General features: G+C 37.6%; 1 long non-coding RNA gene across 2 annotated transcripts; it reads left to right on the forward strand.

The window, feature by feature from the left end:
- Positions 1 to 9,867: 9,867 nt before the first annotated feature.
- LOC122315325 lies at positions 9,868 to 15,294 on the forward strand. Of its 2 annotated transcripts, XR_006244008.1 has the most exons (3): positions 9,931 to 10,267; positions 11,384 to 11,422; positions 14,959 to 15,294. It is a non-coding gene; the product is annotated as an uncharacterized LOC122315325 (long non-coding RNA). The 2 variants fall into 2 exon arrangements; XR_006244007.1 differs by lacking the exon at positions 11,384 to 11,422 and having other exon boundaries at positions 9,868 to 10,267.
- The last annotated feature ends 1,839 nt before the right edge of the window (positions 15,295 to 17,133 follow it).

Here is a 17,133-nt window from a genome sequence, read left to right on the forward strand (position 1 = left end):
TCGAGAGTGCATATGGGAGGACGGGTGCCAGTTTGTGGGAGGTCTAATAGAGCCCATGAGGGTGAGTGTCGGCTAAGTGGTGGAACCCATTGTTACCATTGTGGCCAAGAGGGACATTTCGCTCGTGAGTGCCCTGTTAGAGTTCAAGGAAGTCGTGGAGGTCGACGTGGTGGAAGAACTAATCAGAGGCAAACAGTGCAAGCTCAGGTTTATGCTGTTACACCCGGAGATGTTGATGATGAGGCACTAGCGACCCATGATGCTGGAGTGATTACAGGTATGGATCTAATCTAATCTTGGATTTGATTTTTGGTGTGATTTGGTTTCTTCTTTGTATTTGGCTTTGCACTTTGTTTGATTCGGGTGCATTTCAATCATTTGTATCTTCCACTTTCGCTCGGATATGGAATTTGGTTACGGGACCTTTGCCAAAATCATTAGTAGTGGCTCTACCAAATGGTGAAGTGGTGTGGTGTTCCAAAGTTGCATTGGGTTGCCCTTTGAATTTTGGTGGAAGGTTTCTGGATGCAGATTTGGTTGTATTTAAGCTGCTGGGATTTGATATTATCCTTGGGATGGATTGGCTATATCGATATTCTGCGAGTATTAATTCCAGAAGTCAGGTAATTAGCTTTCAGCTCCCAAAGGGTGATTACTTGGAATTTGCGGGAAGTAAACTAAAAGAAAAACTGGTAGTTATATCAAAAATTCAAGCGAGAAGAGAGATTGCTTGTGGAGCGGATGCCTTTTTAGTCCAAATGGTGTCTACGCCGTCTGAGAAGAAGTCATTGGTAGATATCCCAGTTGTGGAAGAATTTCCTGACGTGTTTGTGGATGACTTGCCTAGGCTACCCCCTGTTCATGAATTGGAGTTTGTTATTGACTTGGAACTTGGAGCGGCTCCTATACATAAAGCCCCTTACCGTATGGCACCAACTGAATTAAAAGAGTTGAAGGTTCAGTTGCAAGAATTGGTAGATAAGGGATTTATTCAACCAAGTACTTCGCCATGGGGTACGCCAGTGCTGTTTGTTAAAAAGAAAGATGGTACCCTAAAAATGTGTATTGATTATCGAGAACTAAATAAGGTGCCATCAAGAATAAGTATCCTCTTCCACAAATCGACGATTTGTTTCATCAGCTTCAAGGAGCAGTTGTGTTCTCGAAGATTGATTTGAGATCAGGATACTACCAATTGCAGATAAGAGACAAGGATATACCCAAAATTGCTTTTAGATCGAGATATGGGTATTATGAATTTAAGGTGATGCCTTTTGGGTTAGCCAATGCCCCTGCAGCTTTTATGGATTTAATGAATTGGGTATTTTGACCTTATTTGGATTCCTTTGTGGCAGTTTTCATTGATGATATTTTAATTTATTTCCAAGATTTTGAAGAGCATGTTTATCATCTTCGTCTAGTTCTTGGGAAATTGAGAGAACACCAGTTGTATACCAAACTCAGCAAATGTGAATTTTGGTTGGAGGAAGTTAAATTTCTTGGGCATGTGATTTTCCGAGACGGGGTGGCTGTTAATCCTAGCAAGGTGGAAGCTATTTTGTCATGGCAGTGACCAACGACCGTGCGTGAGATTCGGAGTTTCTTGGGACTTGCCGGATATTATCGAAGATTTGTGGAGGGATTTTCTTGCTTATCCGGACCTCTCACTACTTTGACTAGAAAGAATGCAGAATTTATTTGGTCAGACAAGTGTGAGAGAAGTTTCCAAGAATTGAAGAAGAGATTAACAACTGCACCAGTATTGGCACTTCCAGAACTGCACAAGCCTTTTGTAGTTTTCAACGATGCGTCTAAATTTGGATTGGGATGTGTCCTTATGCAGGAGGGACAGGTTGTTGCTTATGCATCTCATCAGCTAAAAGATCATGAGAAGAATTATCTAACGCATGATTTAGAATTGGCTGCGATTGTGTTTGCTCTTAAGATATGGCAGCACTATTTGTATGGAGAAGTTTGTGAAGTATACACTGATCATAAGAGTTTGAAGCACTTGTTTTCTCAGAAGAAACTGAACATGAGGCCGAGGCGATGGCTAGAGTTAATCATTGATTACAAGTGCGTGAGTTGGAAAGTAATATGTTATTGGGGCCAAATGGGATTTTTGGTGTGCGTGGGAAAAATGTGGATTTATGGGATATGTGCATTTGGCATTCTTTCATGCATATTGTTGAGTTTAATATGTTTTTATCTTGTGGCGTTTGGATCTTTACTTACCTGCGGCACCATTTTGGTACCGTAGACTTTGATGCAGATGTCGAGGAGGAGGAGGAGGCTGAGCCCGAGGAGGCGGCTCAACCAGAGTATTGATTTGAGTTTTATGCCTTGTAGTTTGGTGTTGAAACGATATTTGAGACTTGTAATATTTTATTATGTATGTTTTAATCGGGTTTGTATTAAACAAAGAAAAAATTCTGGTACTTAGTTATAAGACTTTTATTATCCGCTGCGTATTTTTGTTATACACTTGTTGCATGTACACACACTTAGCACTTGGCGATAGGATGGTGACCCGTGTTGTCATCATCCTGACTCTTCGATTTCCACGTGTCCGTACATGGGAATTGGGGGCGTCACATGTTTCAAATATGAAAATGCTCTCTTCTTATTTCTATCAACAATAGAAGGAAGGCCAAAATGCCATAATCTCTCAGACTGATGATGATGTTCAACCCCTGAAAATGCCATAATATCTTCTTGCTGACTGATAGGGACATTCTTTTTGAAAACCATCGGTGTCTTTCCTCTATTCACTTTCTATCCAGATGCTCTCTCATAGATCTCGAGCAAGTGTTGAATATTGAGACTTGTCTATAAATTAGCCTTACAAAACATCACACTAGCATTTGCAAATAAAAGATGGTTTATCTTAGGCTCTTCTTTTCAAATTTGTATACCATCCACTTGTTAAGATTGCCCTACCTTCTTTAGTAAAGAACCTAAGCCTTTAGTGCATAAGAGGAACAAGTAAAGGGAGATAGGGTCCCCTTGCCTCAAACCTCTGGTAGGATAGATTGTACCCTTCAGCTCACCATTCACCAAGATAGAAAAAGACACTGATCTCACACACATCATTATTAGATTGATCCATTTTCATGAAATCCCAACCTTTTCATTACTACCTCTAAGAAACCCCATTTCACTCTATCGTATGCCTTACTCGTATTAAGTTTCAAAGACATAAATATATTCTTCCCACCTCTTTCCTACCTCAGGAAATGCATAAGCTCATATGCTACCAACACAGTATCTGTTATCAATTTACCAGGCACAAATGCACTTTGGGAACTGTAAATGATCTTTGGTAGCACCATTTTAAGTCTAATAGCCAAGATTTTTTATATCAACTTATATACTACATTGTAGAGGCTAATTGGCCTAAACTTAGATATCAACTTAGGCTGTGCTTTCTTAGGAATTAGAGTGATGTAGGTGTGATTTACTACAACAGGAAATATACCCCTATTTAGAGCCCTTAGCACAGCACCTGTTAAACCTTGACCAACCACAGACCAAAATTTTTAGAAGAAAAGGGAAGCCATTCCATCCAGCCTTGTTGCCTTTGTTGGGTTCATTTGCTTGAGAGCCAGATTAACTTCTTCCACACTAAAATACTTCAGTAATGACTCATTCATATCTGCATCCACTCTACCTTCCATCTCTGGTCCAAAAAATCTATCTGACTAGACTTTGTTGAAGCTTTAAAGAGAGTACTAAAATACTCTAAGATAAGTGTGTCTCTATCCTCATTTAGCTGCCATATCCCATTTCCGTCTCGAAGGCCATTAATGGTGTTCTTTTTCTTTCTTTGTGTAGCTTTGTGGTAATATAATCTAGCATTAGTATTCCCTTCCTTCAACCGTAGAGCCTTGGATCGTTGTCTCCACATAATCTCCTCCCTCTCAAGGCATTTCTACATATTTGCTCTTGCCTCTTTATAATCTACTCTATTTTGGTATAAAGGGTCTTGATTCTGAATAAATTCAGTCTTTGCCTCACCTGCTCAATTCCCTTCCTTACCTGACCAAAGTGATGCTTATTCCAAACTGACAGCTTTCCCCACATCTGTCAATCTTCTTCATTATAGTATGCAATTCAGGCCCACGTACTGCACCCTTCCAAGCCTCCTCAATAACCCTTTTACAATTTGGTGCTTCCACCCACATAGCCTCGAACCTAAAAGGTTTTTGCCCTTTCCTTTGGTACATTTCAGTAGCCAACTTCAGCATAATAGGGTGATGGTCAAAACTATGCTTTATTCAAGCATTGGGTTATAACAAACACCATTTCAAGTTTGCAAGGCCCCTATCATTGCTTTCATAAATGCATTGATCAAGTTCTCTGTTGTTGCACCAAGTGAATTGATTCCCTATGTAACCTAGGTCTTTTAAAGCGTAGTCATTTTGGCCTTGGTTGTCCCCGCCCCTTCCCCTCCCCCCCCCCCCCCCCCCAATTTTTCACTATTGCCAAGAATCTCATTAAAATCCCCCATCAACAACAATGCTTGATTCTAACTCACCTGCAATGATCTATTAAGGTCCCATGTTTCATATCTCTTAATAGCACATGGATGCCCATAAACCCTAGTAAAGAACCAAGGTTCATTCTCCTCCTCAACCTGAATCTAAGCATGAATATGTGACTTTGAGAAATTTGTAATGGTCATGTGACACCCCAGATTCCGTTTGGGATTGAACGGACATCTAAAATGTCATGACATGCAATACAAGGTTACCTACCCCCGTTCATGACATATAAGATGCAATGTTCCTAACATGCATCTAGCATTATGCAATATTCACAACAGATAATTTTTTTTTTTTAGCAATACTATGCACCAAACTTATATTATCCCCAACAGTTAAATTGTAATCTAGGCATACTTAACAAAAATAAACATCCACGATTTCAGTTAGAGTCTCAGAAGACTGTAATTTCAAAAACATAGGAGGCCAGACTTTATATTTATATTACCAAAATACACTATTGAGGAAGTTCATCAAGTAACTTGTGTAACTCGACTAACAAGGCCAGAATACTGTCCAAAAACTAACTATGGAAGCTATAAGCTCTGCGTTGTGTCTGTAGTGTCTAGTCAACCTCCTCCAGTTTACCAGTGTCTGCTCCCTGCTCTGATCCTGATACATCGCCTACCATTCGGGGGGAATGGTAGTTGAGACTACCACAGTGAGATTTGATTACAAATCTCAGTAAGTTAATAGGAAACTCCCACACAGGTTAATGATGTATGCATGGCAGTAAAAACATGAATGGATAATTAAAGCCATAAGTAAGCATAACATAACTTGACATATGACATGGCATAATTAACATAACTTAAACTAAAACGTTAACTGAACTTGACTTGACATGACATGAACTTGAACTTATAATATAAAATGGGTTAGGAAGATAACAAGAACGTAAACTTGAAACATAACATGGACTTGAAGCATAGTATGAACATGAACTTAAAACATAACGCGAACATGAACATAACATAACATGAACATGAGCTTGAACATAGCATAAACGTGAACATAACATGATATGAACATGAACTTGAAACTTAACGTGAGCATGAACATAACATAACATGAACGTGAGCTTGAACATAACTAAAACATGAATATAACATGGTATGACCATGAACTTGAAACTTGATGTGAACATGGACATAACATAACATGAACGTGAACTTGAATATAACATGACAGTAGATTATACTCCTTCACTATAGTACTCGGCAGCTCATAGCCTTGACCACAATACTAGACAGCGCATATCATCCTTAACCGTAACATATTGCTTATTCTTAACTTATTGACATAAACTTGGAATCTTGTTTAATATAATTAATTAATAAGTGAACATATGGGTGCTACACGGGTCCCCTTGAGCTGTGTATCCCTGCCGATTACCACATCACAACACAGGTATCTACACCAGCTGTGAATGCGTTAATACGTACTCCACAGTTGTTGTGGCCTCACGTATTCTACGTGTCACAATTGCTGTGTCTCACGTAGTGTATGCTCCACAGTTGTTGTGACCCTATACTTCATGCTCCATAGTTGTTTTGGCCCCATGAATTGTTTGTGCCACACTTGTTGTGAATACACGTAAAATAAAATATGGCACCATCGGCGTTAGTGCCTGGTGCGCTCCGGTGACCAGCTAATTAGGTCCCATTCGCAACCTGTTGACTGTACTTCATCAACCCAGGGAATTTTACACCTATTTAGAAACTCCATCATGAACAAAGGAGTTCCACTAGGATATTACCCCATCCTAGCACTTAGGGTCGTGATTGACATGAATAACTTAACATAAACATGATCTGAAACTTGACTTAACATAACTTGATCTGACTTCTTTACTTAACATGACATATTTGTAATGGTGAATATTACATGCTATGACATACATGTAACATGTGGCATACTTAACATGGCATACTTATAACATATAGCAATACGTGGCATAATAGATTGTGTAACAGATAAATATTCATGACAGAAGAAATCATGCATAACAGATAAACATGTAATGACGTGGTATGGCATGTTATATATGATAACATACATATATAAATTATAGTTCCCTTACCCATCATACATACACAGTAAACTGATAGTAAGTTAGAAGCTAACTTACCTCAATCGTCGCATTATACTAGAATAAAGCGCGAAATACGAGAAACTGAAAGAGAGTATTCTAAAAGTTAAAAATTTAATTACTAACAATTAGAAACATGAAAACAAGCTAACTTAGAGTAAAATTACCATTTTACCCTCTATATGTGGGAAAATGACCACTTTACCCCTAACTTAAGGATTTCACATCTTAGCTCCAAAAATTTTCAAAATTTACATTCCTCATGTACACCTTGTACTAAACTCAAATATCAACTCAAAAAAATTTAAAACAAATCACAATTATAGAAAACACACTATGGCCGAAACATCCATAGGCCATTTATCTATATTTTTGTTGCAATTCCTTCCAACTTCAAAACTCTTGCTTAAACCAAAATTTTGCAACAAGGATCTTCTTATCCTAAGTTTAAAACTATACTTAAAATATCTATTTAGGAAAAGCTAATAATCAACACCAAACTTTTTGTAAAAACATCCAAACACTTGAATCACAAGTTTTGATCCTAAATCAAAACATCGCCAAGAATTTCAAAAAAATCAAATCTTACTTCTAACGTATTCATAACATCATCCTAAGATCAACCATGCTTTAAATCATCAAAATAAAGTCACCAAAGTCACAAATAACCCTTGGAATTTTTGGTTTTACACTTAGTCCAAAAACAGAAACTTTTTCCTCAACTAGCTTTGATAAATCTCTTGATCAATAGCTTAAGGAGGTGAGATATTCGAAATAAAGCATCACATGGTTTTAAAATGTGTCCTAAAGAATATCTAACTATCAAACTTAAAATGACATGGCTAAAAATCAATAAAACATGGATCTAATGCAAAAACATCAAATCTTAGGCCTAACCAAAATCCTCTTGCATAGAAAAATCATATCTTTGAAACTAATGCTAAATATCTTCAAAATAACATCCTTACATGAAAATAAGAGACTTAGGATCATCATATAAAAATTATCAAAGCCTTTAGAGTAAGATCAAATCTCGAAACATTCAAACTTTCTCCAAACAAAAACTGTTTTTCCACTTCCAGTTTTCAAGTTTCTAGATCTAAGCAAAATCTATCATCAAAAACTTTATTCATGCAACAAAACCTCAATGAAAACTCATAAAAATATTTTAAAAACACTCCATAAAATTTTCAGACCAAGATATGTCCATTAGCTTGGTTAAAAACTCCAAAAAATAACATACTCTCCAATTTTATGCCCAGCATAACCTTTTCATGGTTACAAATACTTTTGACCAAACAAATGACCATGTAATGAGACAAATAATATATCCACAGAATTTATACTCAAAGATGAACAACTTTTATGAAGGATTAATCATGTGAAAATACCTACAAAGGGTCGAAAATATCCACACAAGAAGACCCAGAAATCTGCCCGAGAGAGCTCTTTTGGGTTTCTCTCTAAGAACGGGTTGAAGAAGTGATGAAAGGGAAGGAAGTGTGTCTTGCACGACTCAAGACTTCTGGAGGGGGGAGATATGGACTTTAATGAACCTTGATTTGAGGTGGATATGTGACATAAAGTGGAGAATAGTGAGAGGTAAAGGACTGCGCACTTGCAAAAGCTATGAGGTATGGAGGTTGATAAGGTGGATTTCTCCATCACCTCAAGGTACTATTCGGTGTAGCCAAGGGCATCGAATGGTCTACCATGTGGGGTAGGAAACTTCTTCAAGAAACTTTGCCAGGGTGGCCAAATTTGTGGGCCTTGGTGGGCCTCAACCAAGTGAGCTTTAATTTGGAGTTTAAAGGGGGTTTGGTTAGGGTTTGAGATGCTATCAAGCCCAAATCCAATTTTTCTTGGCCCAATCAAATTTCTAAGGTTTAAAAGGTTGGATAATGATTTCATAACAAGAATTTGAGAAATTAATAGCATGTGGAAGTGATTTAATCAAGTGATTAAGCACAATACTAGAAATTGGATCAAAAAGGGTTTGAAGGCCAACTTTAGGGTTTGGGGAAACCATTTAGGGTTTCGGTTTCAACCAAGATTTTGGGGTTTCAATTGAATTCCAACCATTTAGGGTTTCACTAGGGTTGAAACCCTCTTTGATCTAGCTCAATTTGGTAGATTAGATGAAAAAAAGTTTTGCTTAGGTGGCATGATCTCACACCTTGATTTCCTTCACAAATCCATCTAATGGTTCCTCTTTGTGCCAAGTGTCTAATAATATTCAATATGTGTGGCTAACATCTTTCCAAGTGTCCAAATAAAACTTCTCTAATCTAATTTGGACATTCCACACTATGATTTTGAAAACACTGTACTTAGTACGCTTATCGAGATTACTATTCACTCCACAAATATACATAATAAACTTAGTACTGAAAAATCATAAATATTCATATTAACTTACAGTGAAAATCCTTTACCAAAACTCAACCCTTAAGTGTCCCTAAAAATAAATTCACAATTTCGAACAGTTGTTTCGTCCGAAATTATAAAAATGGGTTATTATGCCTTAAAATGCTAAATATCAAACTGAGTCTAATGGTGTAGACTATAACATATTCTGACACTTCTAACTACCTCAAATATTTAAAATCACATTTCTGGCACCATAGCAAGTGATAACACTGACTATGTTGACAGACTAAAACCTATTCAATTAGTCAATTCATGAAAACTTATGGAGTTTTCATGAGATTCCTAAAGTCTATAGAAATTCTAGCATTAAATTTCTATCAGGCTGTTATAGGTCAGCTTCACGCTCTCCTTCCAAAACAAAGCTAAACCCCCACTCCTACCCTCACAACTCACAGCCTATAATACTCGAGTCTTACTACGTGAGTCTTTAAGTCATTTTATTTTATTCCTTAAGTTAAATATTTTCATTTAAAAATTTTTATTGTTTTATTAATTCATTTTATTCTATTTTAAGATGGGTGTATTTTTATTTTATGTGAATTATTAAAATGAGTTGAGAGCATGATTTTAATACCCTTAATATATTTTCTCTTAAGTCCTTAACTTTAAATTATTTATGAATTTGGTACATTGATTTTACACCATTGGATGTAGTAGTCGGAAGGAATATATTTCTAAACTTAATCTTAACCGTCCAAACCATGCTTTTTGGGTAAGCTTTGACTAGTCTAAAGTAATTCTTTCTCCTTTCTGTTGGTTGCTTTGATGGCTTATGGGATAAGCTTACTTGAATTAATTAAGTCCTTATCTCATCTTCAACCTTTGGTCTTGAGTCAAGGGTAGGTGAAGTAATCAATTCCCTTATACTTATCCAATCCGTCCCTTTCCTCTCAATCCAAAAGAAGTTTGACTAAGTCTTTATCCTCTCTTCAATCCGTCGGTTTCTTTAAGCCAAGGAAAACTTTCTCACTTCCTCGAACTGATGCCTACTCTCATTTCCTCTCCTTCTTCCTTCATCTTCTAATTCAAGAGAAAACTAAGGTTCTTTCCATTATTCAAATTGTGTGATTCCCAAAAGGAAGAAAAAAAAATTATTTTTCCCAAACCGTACCATATATCTCTCCTTCATACCATTTTGAGTTTTGCTCATAGTTGGGATTTCCAAGTTGCTTTCATCTTCCAAGAAGTGAAGAAGTTGGGGGTAAGAGGTTCTTAACTCATTTCTTAGTATGAAGAATATATGGGTTTTGAAATATATGAATTATCTTGTATATATGTAACTGGTTTTGAGGTATTGTTGAGGCCAACCGAACCATGTGTAGTATTTGTGTCCAGTTTTGTTTTCCCATCTCTTTATGCTGTGATTTGGTATATATATATGTGTGTGTGTGTGTGTGTGTGTGTGTACGTGTTCTGTTTTGCTTAGCTGAGTGTATATAAGGCTGTTTTGAGGTTGTGTTTCATGTATATAAATATATAAGGCTGTTTTGAGGTTGTGTTTCATGTATATACTCCTATATGGGGCTGTCTTGATGTTGTGCTTTGTATATATATATACTCTGTTTTAAGTGATTAAATGCATATATGGAGCTATTTTGCTATTGTGTTTTGTATATACATATATATACTCTGTTTTAAGTGATTAAATACATATATGGGATTGTTTTGATGTTGCGTTTTGTATATATATATATATGCACTGTTTTAAGTAACCGAATTATGTATGGGCTGTGTTTTGTGGTGACTTTCATATATATATATATATATATATATATATTTATGGACTGCTTTGGGTAACCAAATATATAAGGAGATTTTGTTGGTGTGTTGCTTTTATGTATATTTGAAATAAATGAGAGTTTTTAATAAATGAACTTATTTAATGTCTTAAATGATTCTTGGAATGAATTTGGTATGAGTATTTGTATAGAGAGTTTATTTTGAAAGTGATGTTATGTTCTCTTCCTTGGGAGGTTAAAAGTGTTAAATTATTTGGATTATATGTAATCGTATAAACTTATTTTAAAACGGGTGTTAAATGATTTAATTATAAACTTTGAGGTTAAGGATTTGAACCACTTAATGGGCTATTCTAGTTATTTTCTATGTTATACTTAACTAACTAAATAATATGTGTTAACTAGGTTAATGATTTTCTTATGTTATTATTGTAAAGGTTAGATGAGAGATTAGTTAATTAAGACAACGATAAGGGTAGAAAGGACATTAGATTTTAATATCGTGGCTTCTCTTTTAAAGGGAGGGCTAAAGAAATATTGTATAAGTATTAACACGCTTATGTTATTTAATGGAATAGAACTTACATTGACGATTGGAAGTATCGAGAAGCATCAAGGTAAGTAGCTATGACGATGCTTCTTACACACAAAGTTCTCTTATGAAAGAATGTCTCTCTCTTCAAATGTTATTGTAAAGAAATTGTAAATGTATATATTATGTACAAGCCTTTGTTGATAGCCCCTCTTAAGCACCTTATTGATTATAATTGTTTGTATGTGTATAAGGTAATGCATGCACATAGATGTTAAGTCATGAGATTTTCATACATGCTCTCTCAAAGTATTAACGTCTTATTTATACGTAGCATGACATGAAATGCTATTTTCAAAAATAAATGCATATGAATTGTGTGACGCCCCCAAATGCCCACGCATGGACACGTGGAAATCGAGACGTCTGGATGATGACAACCCGGGTCACCACCCTAAGATGAGTGCCAAGTGTGTGTAAGAGCAACAAATGTGCAAAAGGAAACGCAGCGGATAACGAAAGTCATATAACTAAGTACCAGAATTTTTCTTAATATAATACAAGCTGTTTAAAACATACATAAATAAAATATTACATAACACAAATATAGTTCAAAAGCCAAATACAAAACATAAACCAACTTAGAACTCCAGCGGAGTCGCATCCTCAGGCTCAACCTCCTCCTCCTCCTCGTACTCTGCACCAAAATCTACGGTACCAAAAATGGTGCCGCAGGTAAGTAAACTCCAAACACCACTAGATAAAAACATATAAAACTCAAACAATATGCATGAAATAAAAACCAATGCACATGCGCCATAAAACATGATTTTTACACGCACGCCAAAAACCCATTTGGCCCACAAAAAACATATCCTTAAAACCAAGCCTTGCCATTATCCCAGATAATGGCCCAAACCACCATTTTCCCAGAAAATGGATCAAAAACCTCGGAAACCAAGCATCGCCATTTTTCCAGAAAATGGCCCACATCCGAAAACCATAAAAACAATCCGGTTATGCATGCATCATGATCTCCCCTAGGGATCACCCGCATACCCTGGCTCTGTGCCACACCGCAGGTAACGACTACGCATGTGACACTTAAACGAGCGATGCCCAGACTCACGCCTCGCGCATACCTGGCCAGGCCATCCTCTAGTCCCCGCCACTCTAGGGACCACGAAGTCGACACGACAGCGTTACCGTATCGTGCGATCCGGTCGTCGCCCTGCAACAACCCAGGGGATGTCACTCAGTATTATCCACTCCCGATTGACCAGAGGAGCTCCACCGAGATAATAACCCATCCCGACTTGGGCTCGTGTAACACACACACCCAAAAACCATTTACGCCAATAAAACGGGATTTTCTCAAATAAATAAAATGCACATATACACAAAATGCAACTCACGCCTCATGGCTCAAATAAATCAAGCAATCACAAACAACCAAAACCAAACACTCCGTCCTCAATCCATCCGACCCCCGAACTCCTCGGACTCAGTCCGGAATCAACCAACCAGCAGCAATAATTTATTATAAGAGCAAAATATATTTAAATCTAAAAGTAGAGTTTAAAAAATACTTACAGCGCTATATAGTATTTTTTGAGAGCTCGCGGCGTTGCAAATGGCGGAGGAAAAGCAATGTAACAGTGTAATTTACACTATGGTCGTGGGTTGTAAAATATCCACTTTTAAACGGGGACAAACCAAGGCTCGGGATTGATAGGGAATGGCCTTGAGATATTTATGAAGCTAAGGAAAATGAGTTTTGGCCGTGGGTGGTGGTGGAAATGGCGGTTGAAGGCCAAAAAGGGGCTGAACGAAGTTGAGCTCATGGGAGCTGTTCCAGCAACGGATCGAGGCCGGAAATGGGTAGTTTAGCTCGGCAAGAGGTAGGGGAAGAAGCTGTGAAAAGATGGTGGCCGGAGGTGGTGCGACGGCACCGAAAATGGTGAAAAACTGTATGGCTTGGAGGAGCTCATGGCGGCTAACGGTGGCTCGGATGGAGGTGAAACTTGGTGGGGGTGTTCATCGGTGAGAGGGGAAGAAAACTGGGTGGGTGGTGTAGGCCACGCCGCCGGCGAGCGGCGGTTCTGGGCTGCAAAAGCAACCGGCAACAGGGGCAAAAACAGAGCAGGTGTAGTGACTTCCGGCAGCTCTCGAAGGCTAACGGCTGGTCCGATGGCTCTAAAAATTGGTGGGGATGATCTATGGTGGAAGGGGAAGAGAATGGTGGTGGTGGTGCACTAAACGGTGGCCGGACGGTGAAGAACTGGCCGGTCAAAGTGGCGGCAATGGGAAGGAGTAAAGAGAGGAGCTGCGCACGGGGAGAGGGGGAAAACGGGAAGAAAAAGAAGAAGAAAAAAAGAAGAAAAGAAAGAAAAGAAGAAAAGAAAAGGAAAAAGGGAAAAAGAAAAAGAAAAGAAAAGAAATGAGGTCCAATCCTCACTTCTGGAGTCCAACAACTGATCCAACGAAAAAAAAGTTTAAAAGCAATAAAACTAAGAAAATATTTTAAACACAACGTAAAGCTAAAATATAATAATTAACTAGTAAAAACAAACTATTTAATTTTAAATCCAAAGACAAGCTAAAATAAATTAAACAGCAATTTAAATTCAACAGCAATTAAAATCTAATTAAAATCCGATAATTTAAAATAAAAGAACTATTATATTAATTAAATTAAAATATTCTTTTAGTAAAAATACACGTAAAAACGGGGTGTCACAAATTGGACTAAGAAAAGATAATGAAAATGCTTAACTGAAAAAAAAAAAAAAAAAAAAAGGAATGGAAAGAAGGTTAAGTTATGAAAATACGTAACTGCATGAAAAATGATGTTTAAGCTCATTCTTTTAAATGACGTTTTTCCATGAATGAACTGTTAAATGGAAATGACTGAAAAGTAAATGACTAAATGAAAGAATGAAGGACTAAAAGGAAATGAATGTTTAATGTATGAAACTACTTAATGGCCATGATTGATAAATGAATGATGGTACCAAACGACTGGGCAGATTGCAATGCCGGGTAAGTAGTATTGGTAGTGCACCCAATGCTGCACCCGAGCGGAATCAGGTCCAAAAGACCACTAACCCTTACACACGGGGAATAATAGTGTGTACCGGCCAAATGAAAGTGAAAGATGAAAGTAAACGTATGCATGAAACTATGATGTAAATGTATGCATGAAAGTATGAGTTAAATGTATGCATGAAAGTATGATGTATATATATGCATGAAAGTATGAGTTAAACATATGCATGAAAGTATGATGTATATATATGCATGAAAGTATGGTGTATATGTATGCATGAAAGTATGATTTAAATGTACGCATGAAAGTATGAAGTAAGCATGTGCATGAAAGCATGACTAAACTCTTAATTGTTATGCATGAAAGTACTGTTTAAATGTTTATGCATGAAAGTACTATTTAATTATTTATGCATGAAAGTATTGTTTAAATGTTATGCATGAAAGTACTGTTTAAATGTTTATGTATGCATGTTTTCAAAAGAAAAAGAAGAGATGATTACTAAGTTAATGACATGGTGTAATGCTTACTGAGTATTAGACTCACTTTGTGTTTATATTTTAAACGTCCAGGTAATGAGGAAAAGGCTGGAGAGCAGGGCATTACTGCAGAGGGAGAGGCAGACGTTTAGTTTCTTCCTTGTTGGTTTGAATTTACATGAATGATGTGTTATGTTTATGGATGTTATGTTTTATGTTGGGATGAGTCCCTTGTCGGGACATTTTGTCGAGTTTGACTTTAAACCATGTATAAATTTGGAATGGCATAACTGTTATGGTGGGGTGATGGGAACCCTAATATATTGACTTAGTGCCTTCTTGTACGTATGATAGAGATGGAGTCTCTCCCTAACTAGAACAATTATGTTTTTTATGAAAGCATGTAGACTCTGAGAGTCTGTTTATGGAGGAGTGTTCAATAGAATGTCTATCAAGTATTCCCTTTATTAAATTAGAAATTTAGAGTACACGTGTGTTATGTTCATGCTAATCACATATTAAAAATAAATAAATGAGAAGGGAGAAAAAAAAAGAAGGACAAGTATGTACGTAGCGATTCCATCATTCCAACAACCCTGCCAAACCATTTTCAAAACCCAATTTCCTTTTTTTTCCATAATCTTATCAACAAGCCTCGTTTCTTACAGAAATAAGACCTTAGGAACTTCCCTTCTAACCAAGTCACGAAGGACATGAAATGCCCATGGGTCAAGCCCTTAGGAATTCCAACTAAGAAGAATCATGGCTCCCGGCAGGGGTGTTGCACAGCCACTACCGATCTCTTCATAGATGATTTTCTACCTTGCCCATCCCCCCCCCCCCCCCCCCATTCAAAACAAAATTACTAATCTTTAGTTTCTTCAGAGTACGACTCCTAGTGATCCCACAACCATTCTCAACAAACTCTCTCTTCCTACTAGTTGAAATAAGAACATATTGAGGAGGCATACTTGCAAGTCAAGCTCTCTTCTTCCAGGTACGTGTGTGATTTCCATGCAGTGAGCCTGAGTTGGGTTGATGGGCCTCTTCATTGTGTGATAGGCTTGAAACACCCAGGTCACACTACAACATAAATCACCTTTTGCGTCTAAAAATTTACCGGCGTCGTAAGAGTTTGTCACAAAAACAAATGGAAGTCCATTTTGTTATGGCGCTCAGGGTCATGACGCTAGAGACCATTTTTTGCGACATAAGTTGGATCGCCGCAAACAATTGTGACTGAGACTAGTTGTTGCTGCATTTTACTTAGCTTTAACGGCGATGTTCATTTGAAGCAATAATAATATTACACTGTCTGTGCTTGCAACGATTTTTTTTGCCGTAATAGGAAAGAAAGCTAGGTATATATAGATCCCCTTTTTCTTCTTCCCCCCCCCCCAACCCGATACCCTACAATCTGCTCTATGTCTCTACCGCCTAAACTGCCCATGGTGCCCCTTCCCACGGTGCGTCATCATCGGCGCCACCAAACTAGTAACTCTCTCTCTCTCTCTCTCTCTCTCTCTCTCTCTCTCTCTCTCTCTCTCTCTCTCTCTCTCTCTCTCTCTCTCTCTCTCTACTTTGCTCTCCTGTGAATGGCCCAATGCTTTTTAGCGTAGAGAACCCTGTCATTCATGAGAGAAGAGAATCCACTTTCGTGCAGGAAAGTGGATCCACCTACTTCTACATTGGAGCAATACTTGGGGAACTGTAAGCTTACTGCCCACTTATGGAGTTTTGAGTCCTCCTGGAAAGGCTCCGAAACAACCAAAACCGATACCTCATATTTTCTCACCATCTTTCTTAGTCTTCTTTTCGATGTGCCTAGCCCCCTAATGTTCCACACTATAATTTTCTCAATCATAACTTCAATTATTTTGGTTGGGCTTTAGCCCTTCTAGATTTCCTCACCAGCATGTCATCTGAGTTTTGTATTCCCTGTTCACTTTGTGGTATTGTCCCTGGGTCCGAATGATAATCCTTTTGTGTTTCCTTTACAATTTCAATTTCATCTTCCGACAATATTGCAAAACTGTTCCTGCAAATCACCTCATCATTTTCCTTATCACTTTCAAAATCCTCCACAACAACTGTGTCCGTATTTGGAGCAGAGCTACTCCTCACCTTTTAGAATTCCCCTTTTGGAAAGGACATTTGAAGTCTATGGTTGCACTGAGGCACAACAAGTGTTGTCTGCAAGTTATTTGTTGCAAGGTATTGCTGCTGAATGGTGGGAGACAAAAAGGAAAATGTTAGTGGCAGAGTTGG

Source organism: Carya illinoinensis, chromosome 7, assembly GCF_018687715.1.
Source record: "Carya illinoinensis cultivar Pawnee chromosome 7, C.illinoinensisPawnee_v1, whole genome shotgun sequence".
Classification (NCBI taxonomy): domain Eukaryota; kingdom Viridiplantae; phylum Streptophyta; class Magnoliopsida; order Fagales; family Juglandaceae; genus Carya; species Carya illinoinensis.